The sequence below is a fragment of the Fundulus heteroclitus genome, chromosome 22 (genome assembly GCF_011125445.2).
Source record: "Fundulus heteroclitus isolate FHET01 chromosome 22, MU-UCD_Fhet_4.1, whole genome shotgun sequence".
Lineage (NCBI taxonomy): Eukaryota > Metazoa > Chordata > Actinopteri > Cyprinodontiformes > Fundulidae > Fundulus > Fundulus heteroclitus.
Window position 1 is genome coordinate 6,869,941 of NC_046382.1, and position 13,740 is coordinate 6,883,680.

General features: G+C 41.0%; 1 protein-coding gene across 1 annotated transcript in view; it reads left to right on the plus strand.

Annotated features, from left to right (window-relative positions):
* The window catches only part of LOC118557149 (NACHT, LRR and PYD domains-containing protein 12-like), a 99,478-nt gene that overhangs the window by 18,006 nt on the left and 67,732 nt on the right, over window positions 1-13,740 (plus strand). The gene's annotated exons all lie outside the window — the stretch shown is intronic.

Below are 13,740 nucleotides of genomic sequence, written 5' to 3' on the forward strand. Positions count from 1 at the left end.
AGGTAGAAAAAAACTGCTCGTGTTGAAGTTAAAATATATTGTACACGCTTCCGACTTGGAAAACATTCTTCTTTGTGAGTGTTACTTTGCTCAGAAAGCTCTTGAATTTGTTTTGAAAGTATTTTGGGATAAAGAATAGATTAAATGTCTCCCCGATTTATTTGTGCTCAAGCTAAGCTAGCTGAGTGTGAAATTTACTGGTTATACTCAGACATGGATGATAAAATATTTAGTTTTGTATTCTGTATATTTCAGTTAGAATAAAACCAAATTTATGAATAAAGGTTCTTCAGAGAACTCAAAAAAAATCAAGCCTTGTGTGGAGACCTTTTCCATATTGTTCATTGGCTGTCAAGCTTCACCTGTTGTGCCGACAGCACAATAATAATAATAATAATAATAATAATAATAATAATAATAATAATAATAATAATAATAATACATCAAACTTATATAGCACTTTTTGGGCACTCAAAGATGCTTTACAAAACAATTTTTTGTAAAGCGAGTTACCGATGGTTTGGGGCAGCAGCAGTGAAATTTTGATCACCTAAGGCCGTTGATCTGAAGATTACCCAGAATCCATTTTAAAATTTAAATACATTATATTAAAATGGTTTCTAACAGCTATAATCTTTCAACATTGCAGGACTTTTTAACTATATAATATTAACAAGTATTTAAAAGTTTTTTAGTCCGACTTGCACCTGCAGTTAAAACAAAGGTTGTGGCGCACCAAAGAACACTAATAATTAAAGATCAATGTTTCGACTCACATTGGTTGCATGCATTTGGTGGTCCTATTACAGAGTAACAGTAATCTTACTGTTTAGTTCCTAGATTTCAGTAGGTGACACCACAAGGGGGCGCCTATTCCCTTTTCTTTCAGTAGTGAATGATCCAGTACGAGTAATGCCCACTGAGCTATATAATACACTGGAGTGCTGATTTTGCCGAAAAACTGAAGTCACTGGCCGCCATCTTGCTACTCCCTACTCTCACAGAATCCCACAGGATTTGGTTGCAACAACAAGCAGTTTTCTGGCTGAGTGAAAACGTTTCACAGGTAATTCTACAGTCAGTGGATGTACTAACACTATCAACTACTAGGAAATTAGGTGCTGAAATATTTTACATGTTATTCATATTAAATATATATATATATGTATATATAAGTATGTGTATATGTATATATGTATATATATGTATACACATATGTAAATATATGTTTTTGTATATTGTTATTTATATATTTATAAAATTTAAACATATATATTTAAATGAATAAAATGCAAAATATTTCAGCACATGACTTTCTCAGTACTTGATATTTTTAGAACATAACATAAAACTATATGGCATTTGACATTTTAAAAGTCTTAAGCCCCCCCTGAACATGAGAAAATCCTCGTTATTCGATGCTGTAGCGCACATATTCCCTGGTTACTGGGGAAAATAGGGAGTACCAATATGGCGGCTGGTGGCTTCAAAGCGACTCGTTCAAAGAGACGGTGATTAGCACTCCAGTGTATTATAGAGCTCAGTGGTAATGCCATGTTGTTTTGAGAGGAAAAGAAATGACGTGATGCTTAAGTTTTTTTATTGAATTTATCAAACATTTACAACTTAGACTTCGGCTCTTATCAAAACATCTGTAACAAACATACATGATTAAATATCTCCCACATTTTTCAACTATTTCAAAATAAAAAAAAACAGGAAATTTTAGAACATTTTAATATAATATAGAAATATAAACAAACAGTAAAATAAACCAGTTATTAACTGTGGTTAATAACTGTTATTAACCAAACAGTTATTAACCACTAAGTGGTTAATAGCTGAAAATCTTCCATTATCGTGTACAGTTTTTTCCAAATCTACATTTATGTATGTAGTATTGTATTGCAATATTTACAACATTAACCAGTAATTCCATATTACTCTTTCTGAGAAGTAAACCAAATGTTTTGAAATTAGAAAAAAATCCACACTTATGGATTTGGGAGACATAAAGGTTATGAAATAATCTTCATAAAGTTGAACGTGTTCAGTTGTCGCAGGGCAACACAGAGACAGACAACCATTCACACACACTCACACCTTACAATTTAGAGAAGCCAATTAACCTAACAGTCGTGTTTGTGGAATGTGGGAGGAAGCCGGAGTACCTGGAAAGAACCCATGCATGCACAGGGAGAACATGCAAACTCCATGCAAAAAGACCCAGGGTTGGATTTGAACCTTCTTGCTGCAAGGCAACAGCACTACCCACTGCTCCACTGTGCAGCCCTCTCTTATGAAATCATTAGAACGATATGTGTTAATTATTATTTTAAAATGCAGGGACTGGAAATATTGAAAATATTTTGTCCACACCCACTATAAACAGGGTTGGTACTGCACTGCTTCCCCCTCCTGAGACGCCGGATAGTGGACCAGAATCGCTTCGAAGCCGTACGGAAGTCTTTCTCCGTGGCCTCTCCAAACTCTTCCCACGCCCGAGTTTTTGCCTCGGCGACCAGCCGAGCCGCCTGCCGCTTCGACTGCCGGTACACATCAGCTGCTTCCGGAGTCCCACAGGCCAATAAAGCCCGATAGGACTCCTTCTTCAGCTTGACGGCTTCCCTCACCGCTGGTGTCCACCAGCGGGTTCGAGGGTTGCCGCCGCGACATGCACCGACAACCTTGTGGCCACAGCTCTGACTAGCCGCCTCAACAATAGAGGCGCGGAACATGGTCCATTCAGACTCAATGTCCCCCGCCTCCCTCGGGACGTGTTTAGAGTTCTCCCGGAGGTGGGAGTTAAAGCTCCGCCTCACAGGGGACTCTGCCAGATGTTCCCAGCAAACCCTCACAGTGCGTTTGGGCCTGCCAGGTCTGACCGGCTTCCTCCCCCACCATCGGAGCCAACTCACCACCAGGTAGTGGTCGGTGGAGAGCTCCCCCCCTCTCTTCACCCGAGTGTCCAAGACATGCGGCCGCAGATCAGATGAAACAACAACAAAGTCGATCATTGAACTGCGACCTAGGGTGTCCTGGTGCCAAGAGCACACACCCTTATGCTTGAACATGGTGTTTGTGATGGACAATCCATGACGAGCACAGAAGTCCAACAACTGCTGTTTGGCGCATAAGCACAATCAATAGTCAGAACCCGTCCCCACACACGTATGTGGAGGGCTGTGCTCGTTCACCGGGCTAAACCCCAATTTACAGGCATCAAGATGAACATTCCCTTCCATCAATCATTAGACAATTAATTGTATTATATTCTTGTCTACATTTTTCTAAGTTGCAGAAGAAGGCAGTATTTTTAACACATTAAGGACAATTTGCTATCATTGCTTCATACACATAATCTAGGATTGCATTAGATACCAGTCAATAAACAATAGATGATCTACTTTTACCATCACTATTTAACTTAACTATTTAGCGTTGTTACGCTATTACAACTGTTTGATTATGAAGATGATTATTACTTATATTTCCCAATTATAATTTAATAATATATGATTCAAGATCAAAGGATAGCAATAATGAAAATTATTTCAAATGGTTGTGCTCAAGGGCTATGAGCCTGTAATGATTAGCACTAACCAATTGTCTAACCAATTGTTGATTGGTTTAGACTTGTCCACCAAATGTTGACAGCTTTAATTATAATTGCAATTGGAGTTTTAACCATTATTCCTTCATCACAAGCCAATGAAAATGTCTCAGTATATTCAGTTATTAACTCAAAACGAGATAATTTGATAACTCATAGAGACAAATCAATATCAAAAAAATCACAAACACAATTTCGCTGGTTAATAAATTGATAACTCCCTGTTACAGTAATTATTCTCCTTGATAAAATACTAGAAAACACTACTTATACTTAATAAAATATGGAAAAGAAAACAAATGAAAATAAAAGTCAGTCAAATTTGTTTCAGAGGTAGCAATTTGTGATCAATTCACATTTGATTAGGAATCTTATTGACATCAACATTTACTATCACAATCCAGACGTCCACACTTTGAGGTAACAGCATTGAAAGAATTCTGGCTAAATAGCTCTGAGGTAGTAAAGCTGGTATACCCAAACAGGCCTGGGGCTAAGATAGGGAATGCTTCTGGCAAAAATAGCCGCTAGCAGTGTTAGTTCATTCATAGTTAGCTTCTAACTTTCTTTAGTTCGGCTTCAAGGTGGAGCTTGGCTAACTATAGCTAGTCAGTTAATGCTACAACAGCGTGCAGCTAAGAGCCTCCACCCTACTCGGTGTCCTGCACAAGATGGCCGCTCTGAGACTTATGGTCTCAAGCCCATACGACAAATGCGCAAGATGGCGGCTCCGAGATCACAGGCTAACTCACTAGCCTATCGTGAAGGCGGGTTTTGAACAAAGAGCGGTAACCAGTCAAGACTAACGCTTCGACAAACCACGGGAAACCAGAAAGGCCTGACACGGAAAGCCACGGAAGAACTATGAAAAGAGTTTTAACTTAGCCGATCGGCAATTTGATCTTTGGATAGTCACCGTCTCCATGGTGATGGGAAGCTGTAGGCAGCCCAAGAAGTTGCTGTCCCAACTGTGTTGCATGCTGGGACCCAATGTCTGTTCTCATCTGCTTTTTCACTTAAAGCTTTGCCAGGACATCTGGAAAAGCAGATGGCAACTCCTGCCAAACGGTTAGTCCCATGACTGAAGAGAATTTTATCTCTCCGTTGTTGTCACAAGAACTTTGCATCTGTCCAAGTAGGAGTTTCTTGTAAAACGGTACAGTGAGCTTGTTGACCTTTACAAAACAAAAAACAACTATTTGTTAAAAAATAAGTTTTTATCTGAAAAATAGAACACATGGACAAGTCTAGAAAACATTAGGAAAGTGGAAAAGACCTTGAGGACAAGGTCCCTTTAACCAAAATGTCCATTATCTTCCATAAGCTTTCTAGGCTGATTTTGAGTCCACACCTGGAACATACCCCATGATACGTCAACCTTCAATAAACCCAAAAGGGCCCCTAAAGCCCACAGCTTTGCCTTCTTTCCATGCTCTTTCAATTTTTGGCCACATTGCTTGTCATGTTTTTCAGTCTTTGGGAGTCAAATCTTCATAGAAGCAAATTCCTTCTTCTTTGCACACTGGAGAAGTTTTTGTTCTCCTCCAGATCTTGTCTCTCACTGGCTGTTTCACAAAGAGAGAGATTATTTGTTGGTTAATGGTCTGAGGATCACAACCACCTAGCCTCCCACTAGTAATGGAACCTGCTGTACCCCGGCGTTATTTATGTATGTTTGAAATAAAATAAAGGTTTACAATCAGAAAAGTAACAAAAAAAACTGTAGCAAGCAGCAGGAGAGATCAGAATAGAGAGAGATGAAGCAGCGCTATCAAAGCAGAGCTGGAAGATGAATAAGTGAGAGCAAAGCCCTGGATGTCATGAAGGAAGATATTTAGATGTCTTTTAAAACCGATGCAATAACTGCGACATTTGAATTACGTATTTTGTTTAAAACAATGATATTAGTTTTTATTGTATCCCATATATTCACTACTCGCTTCACCATGACCTGACAATGAGTCAAAAGAAAAAGGCAGAAAAGATTATTTGTACACAAGCAACACCATGACTGCTCAACTACGCTCAGGCAGGACCCAAGTTGCTTATTTGGGCTTGACTTTCTTTCTAAGTGAAACCCTTTAAATATCTCCCAGTGTCCCACAGTAAAGCAAAACGAGTGGTAGATAGTTTGTCCTTTCCATGTTCCTGTTTCCTGTTCATCGCACCCACCAGAGTTGACTCTGTACATGGCAAACACACGCAGGCCAGAGCCCAGAAGGAAAGGGAAACTAGTGATGAGACAGAAAGAGAATGAGATGCAGTTAGTGGGGAAAATATAGGAAAAGGTTGAATAAAGAATGAAAGAAAAAGAGAGCACACAAAGACTGGATCTGACCTCAGATGGGAGATTTATCAAAGGCATTCTGCTGATTCTGCAAGTGTGAAATATGTGCTCACCATACGCTGGTAATGCCACTGATCCAAACCACTGCTTTATTCTTTATCTCAGATTCAATTCTTGACTCCATCGATGAGATAAAGATACCTAAACACCAGAACAATGGTGCCACTGGGACCACCAGTTTATCTTGGGTGTTTTAGGTCCAGTTTGAAGTTTGCTTAAAGCCAGAACCTTCTGCAGAGTTTGTGTCAGTTTGCAGAGTTTCCATCCCAGTGGAGCTAGTCAGGATTCATCTGTTTAAATATATCAGATGTTACTTTTTATTACCTACGGAACAAAATAGAGTTTGATTTCTATTTTATATTTATTGAAACCAGCTGAGCAGCAGCTTTTTAAGCACTACTTTTTCATGGTAACATCATGTGTTGAATTGTGTGTCTGCAGCTTGTCAGGCTGTCTGGTCTCAAAGGAAGGCTGTGCTTCTCTGGTATCAGCTCTGAGCTCCAACCCCTCCCATCTGAAAGAGTTGGACCTGAGCTACAATCATCCAGGAGACTCAGGAGTGAAGCTGCTGTCGGCTGGACTGAAGGATCCACACTGGAGACTGGAAGCTCTCAGGTATTGGAGGAATAAATGTATAGAGGTACTTTATGACAAAGTTTGATCCGACTTATTACCCCAGATGAAAAATTTAACCCCCTACAAATAATTTTCAAAATGCCGTTTACATGCCATTTAATAAAATGACAATGTTTGGACTGATTAATGACCCAGGTGATAAATCAAAGCCTCCTTTATTGAACCCCCTCCTCCATCCCTCTCCTACACCTCTTATCACTTCCAGTCAGAATAATTGTGTAGTTAATTTAAATAGGTCTATAGACTAATTAGGAATAGTTTAATTTAGTGTCCCACATTCGGAAGATTCAAGATGATGATACAAATCCAGGCAGGCTCAGCATGATGGTCTGTTCTCCCAGAAATAGTGGAAAGCTGTGGGCTGACTTTGGGCAAGGTTGGAGCAGAAAGACTTGAAATACAAAGATCACTGATCATAATCTTAAGGATATGTAAATTAAAATGGCTGCTATAGAACAGTGGTGTTCTGAAGACAGGAATGAAGTGCAGTTTTCAGGTTTGAGTCATGTTAGCAGAGATGTAAAATTGGTGTTTCTGGAAGCAGTGAGGATCTTTAGAAGCCGAGTTTTGGAAGCAGTCTATGTGGTATTTCTTGACAGTGTGTCCTTAAGATGATTTGTTAAGTAGGTTTGTTGTTCTGGCTCATGTTAGCTGACAGCAGATATAGCTAACTAAGCTTTTTCCCTTCAGTTGGTGACTCTGATCATGTTTAGTTGCCTTGTTTGCTTGATCTCCACATTATCAGTGATTGAAGCACAAGAGTGGAAGAAGATAAAACAGTTTTCATTTGTTCCCAGATCTAGTTTGGGCTCCAGACAGCATGTGTCTATAATGATTTGTGTGATCTACTAATATGAGAGGTTGTGATTACATCAGATTATAATTTGTGTTTTTATTAGTTTATTATAGTTTGTAGAACCACACACATACAGAGACCTAAATCTTCTTATTAAGGAAATCAGAACGCATCACTTGGCCTGGTCATTGGATCTGGGGTCATTTAGGCATTTAACCAATTCGTTTTTCTGCATTTCAAGGCTGCAGTGAGGAGCAGATTAAAGAGGTAGAACTTTGTTGGTCCCTCTGACCCGTCTGAGGTGAGACCCAACAATGCAGAACTGGGTTCTGGTGATATGTTGGCTTTAAAAGCTGCTTTGAAGCCTCTGATCGATCCATTCAGAACACATCCAGCTTGGAACAGAACCAGAACACATGGCTGTGATCTGCTATGTGGGTTCTGCAGGTTCTCCAGCATAAACTGGGTTATTTGGGTCCATCTTTGCTGTAATTCCTAGAGTTCTAAAGAACCTCATCATTATTCTCCACTTAAACTCCCTCCATGTGTCTGAATTTGTAGTCAGATGAGCTTCAGTGCAGATTGTCTCCCAGTCATCTTCAGAACAAACTGGGCCCGGTTCTTCCTCCCATCTCTGCTGAATTGCTCCAGAGTTCTGCTGCTTCATGGACCCAAAAATCCTGTAGAAGATCCAAGATATTTCTTTGCTGCTCTTCCTACCTGGACATCAATCAGAGCTTCTCAATGGGAGCTGGAGCTCTGATTTTACTCCTGATGTGACATCAGGGAGGATCTGAGCTGAGAGCATCTAAAATGATCATTGTTGGCAGTTTATCTTCACTTTTAAGTCCTTTAAATGTTTTAAACTGGCCGTTAGCAAATAGTTGATGAATGTAATGAAGTTTATATTCTGCCCATTTTTAAACTACTATCCGGGTTATTTGGAGCTAAGGACTTCATGTATCCAGTAGATGACAGGGAGAGATGGAGATTGATGTTCCAACGTTTTCTGGATCTTGGTCCCAAATTGAAGTGTTCTGCTTGTCCCTTCTGTTGTCTCCTTAAACTGATAGTCCAGATCCGACAGGATGTGCAGGGGTACGGTACCTGAGCTCTGCTCAATATGAAGCCAGAGCGTATCTACATCATTCATGATCCAAGTCATGATGGATTTCATTCATGCAGCAACAATTCAACTCTTTCTGAAAACTAATTAGACATAAAACAATGGAGGTTTTTACCATCCAGACCTTCAGAACCAGTTCAGCTCAATAATTCAGTTGTTTCTATGGAAGATGAACAGATTGGATCTGAAATAATAAAATTATTCACTTCTAACTGATGTTCCAGCAGATCTCTAGAAAATGGAGCTGCATCTCTCAGATATTTTAGTCATCATGTATTCTATCAATGAATCCACTGATTAAAGCAGTAATCTCAGAGACATGTGCTCCTCCAGAGGTTCCCAAGGCTTGTTCCTGGAAGCTCCTACTTGGACCTCCAATCCAGGCTCCACCCCCTTTAGAGAAGATCTTTGCATAGATGAAGCTAAGAGTCACCTTGATGCTGCAGACCTTTGTTCAGGGAGGAGATGTCAGGATGTTTGGGACAGTCTGCGCCAGGCTTTAGATGTTCTCCTCATGAGGAGCTGAAGTGGGTGTGTCCAAATGTTGGACTGGTCTTTTCTCAGTGGAGGACAATGTGTGTCTGAGAGACATGTAATGTCTATGTTTGCTGCTGAAAGAGACTGATGGTCTGACCCCTCTCCTCCTTTCAGGGTGGAGCCTGCTGGAGTCCAATGGTTGACACCAGGTCTGAGGAAGTGTAAGTGTGTTTTATATTTGATTCACAACAACAAAGCAGCTCACATTCAACCATCTTCAAACTGTCCATCACTCATTCAGGAGTCATCATCAAAGTGTAAGAGATAAATGATCAATAACTGCAGCTGGATTGTCTTTGTTCTCTCCATCAGATTCCTGTCAACTCACAATTGACAAAAACACAGTGAGCAGAAAAGTCAAACTGTCTGAAGACAACAGGAAGGTGACACGTGTGGAGGAGCTTCAGTCATATCCTGATCATCCAGACAGATTTGTTCAGCCTCAGCTGCTGTGTAGAGATGGTCTGACTGGTCGCTGTTACTGGGAGGTCGAGTGGACAGGACATGTTGAGATATCAGTGAGTTACAGAAGAATCAGGAAGAGAGGAAACATTGAAGACTGTTGGCTTGGAAGGAATGATCCGTCCTGGAGTCTGAGATGCTCTGGTGGTCGTTACTCTGCCTGGCACAATAACAGAGAAACGCCTATCTCCTCCTCCTCCGTCTCCAACAGAGTAGCAGTGTATGTGGACTGTCCTGCTGGTATTCTGTCCTTCTACAGAGTCTCCTCTGACTCACTGATCCACCTCCACACCTTCAACACCACATTCACTGAACCTCTGCTTCCTGGCTTTGGGGTCGGTTCTACTTCCTCAGTGATTTTGTGCTGATTGAGTCTAAAGAGTCTCCTCCTGTCAGAGAAAGCCTCTCCCTGTTGAACAGATAGTTCAGTCTGTTCATGTCTGTCTCTTTCACTCAGAAACACGTTTTCACATTCATGGATTCAATCTGTTTCTTTGTGAAACTCTTCTAAATGATTCTTTGGAAACTTCTTCCTCTTCCAGTCCTTTAAAGATGGAAGCTGGGATTATTCCAGGATCCACATGTTGTTTTTCTGCCTGTTTCCAGTTTTTCTCAATCTCTGGACATTATCTGTTTCTGTCGGCTCCTATTTTTCTAAACACTTTTTAGATTCAAATGGTAAATCTTCCTTTGGTATAATTGCAGTTCTGTAAGGTCTTCTCCAACCGGAGCCAGCACATTACCAACGCAATCGTTTTGAGGAGATCGAAAAGAAAAGAGCCACATTTTTGGCAATGGCGTTTTGTGAGGCAGCAACATCTATACAGAGAAACGTGTGGGTGCGGAGTAAAAGCCAGGAATGGTGAGATAGTGATGTGAGCCGCTTTACTGATACGGACTTCATTCATAATTTTTGAATGACAAAGCCAACCTTTATGTGCATCTGAACAGATATCTTTAGCGCTCTCACATAAAAACACACATCTTCGGCGGCCAGAGCAGCAAGTAAACGCGTTGCCATGGGGCTGCATTGGCTTGCAACAGGTGTTTGTTACCGCACCATAACCAACTTTTTTTTTTTTAGCCAACCTCTTTGGCCCAGTCAGGTCCACCGTTAGTGACGTTTGTCAAGTATCAATGACATGTAGGTCGGATAAATGCGACCGTGCCGTACAGATACAGGTCGCATTTGAAAAGATCAGATACGTATCGGATTCAGGACCACATATCCAAGCGACCCGAGTCGCATTTGAAAAAATATGATCTGTGTTGTTCAGACTGTCAAGATCAGATACAGGTCGCATATGGGCAAAAAAATCGGAATTGGGTCACGTCAGGCTGCAGTGTGAACATAGCCTTTGTCGTTCCACATGTACCTATTATTGTTATGTTTTCCAGCATTATGGGAACAATTAGGGCTGGACGATATAGAAAAAAAGCTTATCGATAAAAAAAAAAATTATATTGATCGATATCGATAATTATTGAAAATATTTAAACCCATATTTTATGTACAGCTCTGCCTGGACATTTTATGATACCGCTAAATGATTTAATTTTAATAAAAAACACAAACACATAATTCCAATTAAATCTTTATTTAACCAACTTTTTTAACCATAACAGAATTTTTTTAAAGAAAAATAACTTAAAGTCTAACTCTTGGACTGAACGTATTTTTTTGCCAAATGCATTCAAATAGTCACCAGAGTAAAGAAATGTATATTATATGTGAATTATGTGCGCCGTTTGGAAGTAATTTCGATAAAACTTGCTGTATAAGCGAAAGTGCCCGACAATTCTGCATTCGGGCTTTTTCGGAATGTGACGTCACAGACAGAACTAGTACCGTGCATCAGGCTGCTAATACTACGTCTTTCGCTACCGATTTGTTAAATTTAATTAATAACTCTTACTCTACGTACAAAAAAATTATAAAAAAAAATGTCTGATACATCTTCAAACTCCCCCTCAAGCATCGGCGACTCCGATACCGAATATATATACGAAGAAACGGAGTTTAAACAAGGTGAACCTGAGGAGACTATATCTAACGCTGCCCAACACATAGAGCCCATGCTCCATTGTAAGTACCCCTCAAAATCCTCGCTCGTGAAGTGTGAATTGCATAAAACTCTTTTGTCACTGCCGGCAATCCAGCCCTTTCGCGTTTCTTTTACGAATTGATCCCATTTCTTTCGGACTTTTTAATCCTTCGGCCAAGTATGTAGCGCTACTTTCTGTCCTGCACTAGACCGCGGTGAAGTTGGCTTGACATTGGACATTCAAGCTCCGCGGAGTCAGTGGAGCACTCTTGAGAAACAAAAATCAAATCAGATTTGTTGACGGTCCCACCGCGTATGGGAGAAGGGAGCAGCAGAGAGAGCTGGCCGAAATCGGAGTCCTTCAAACGGATCAACCGTGAGCTAGATCCCGCTGACTCCGCGGAGCTTGAATGTCCAATGTCAAACCAACTTCACCGCGGTCTGCACTACAGCCACCAACTACGGCGATTTTTGTTTAATATACGTACATGTACAATGTATGCAAACCCTCTGGCATGAGTCTGTGAAAAGGATTAATAGGACAAAAACACCGAAATAATACTTAGTGAACAATTGTAGGTGTTACATGCCTGCAGGCTGTTTGTTTCTCTTTCCCCTCCCCCTTTGTCTCTTCACAGGTACTAGGGAAAGCTGGTGTCAATCTCCCTTGATTGATTCTCACCAACCATGGGCCAATCAGCATCCAGGGAGGCCTTATTTAAGCAGCCCAGCTGGGGAGAGCTAGAGATCCAACTGGCTTTGTTACCTGACGCTTGTATTGTTGCTCTTTGTGTGAAGGTTTGTGTTGGGAGTTAGAGGGTGAGGTAAGTTTGGGGTACCCTGTACATTTCATCACGTAGGTGTTTGTTTTTCTGTTAGATACAGTAGGCAAGTAGGTGGGTGCCACCCATGTAAAGTTTTGGTGGAAACTTTTGTTTTTGATAGGCAGGGTTTTTTTTGTTTTCTTTTTGTTTCTTTAGCCCAGACGGTAGTTAGGCACTGTTTTGTTTTATTATTTTCTTTGATTTGGCACCACCTAACCACCCCTTTCTCCCCCACAGTTTGTGTGAGCCTTCTGGGGATTTTTGTCATCAATAAATCCCTCCTTTTTACAACATTCACCTGGACTCTGTCAAATTGTTGTGGTTGTCGTGTTACTCCCCTCCTCACAAAAAAAAAGGGGGGGGGGGGGGGGGCGTAACAACGGAGCACTCTTGAGAAACAAAAATCAAATCAGATTTGTTGACGGTCCCACCGCGTATGGGAGAAGGGAGCAGCAGAGAGACGCTGGCCGAAATCGGAGTCCTTCAACCGGATCAACCGTGAGCTAGATCCTGCTGACTCCGCGGAGCTTGAATGTCCAATGTCAAACCAACTTCACCGCGGTCTGCACTACAGCCACCAACTACGGCGATTTTTGTTTAATATACGTACATGTACAATGTATGCAAACCCTCTGGCATGAGTCTGTGAAAAGGATTAATAGGACAAAAACACCGAAATAATACTTAGTGAACAATTGTAGGTTAAAACAGTTTTAACCTACCGGGCGGCTCATCCTCTCTGCTGAAGCGCTGTGTGCCCGCTGTGTCTCCGCTTTCTGATGTTAAACAAACATGTCTGAACATCCATCCATCCATTTTCTGACCCGCTTAATCCCTCATGGGGTCGCGGGGGTTGCTGGTGTCTGTCCCGATATAAAATAATTCTTAGCTGTCCAGTGGTTTCATGCTTCCATGCTCTCGTGTGTACTGGCTGGCGTGTTTATAAGGTAGCTGTATATGTCGCCGCACAGAAGCCGTGGCCAGCATTTCACAGACTCGCTCCGTCCCTTCAGGCTTTTGCTGTATAAATCTGGCAATATGATACCATCAACCATCAACTTACTCTTAAAATGATCTTGTGATACGTTATCTAAAGAAGAAAAATACGTCCGCTATGTGTTCGCCTTCTGCCTTCCAGTCCGGCGCGCATGCGCAAAAAACCCGGATGAAAACAATAGCAGTAATCTGTTCTATAAGCGACACTAGAAGGCATATTATTGTGGACTTAGTTTGGCGATTTTTTTTTTTTAAAAAGTGCTTGCTCAAAGTAGACGTGGATCAGCAGATTTGGTGTGTGAAAGAAGATACTGGAAAACTTGCATATATCCTTGTTCGCCGTACCGGTTGTACAACG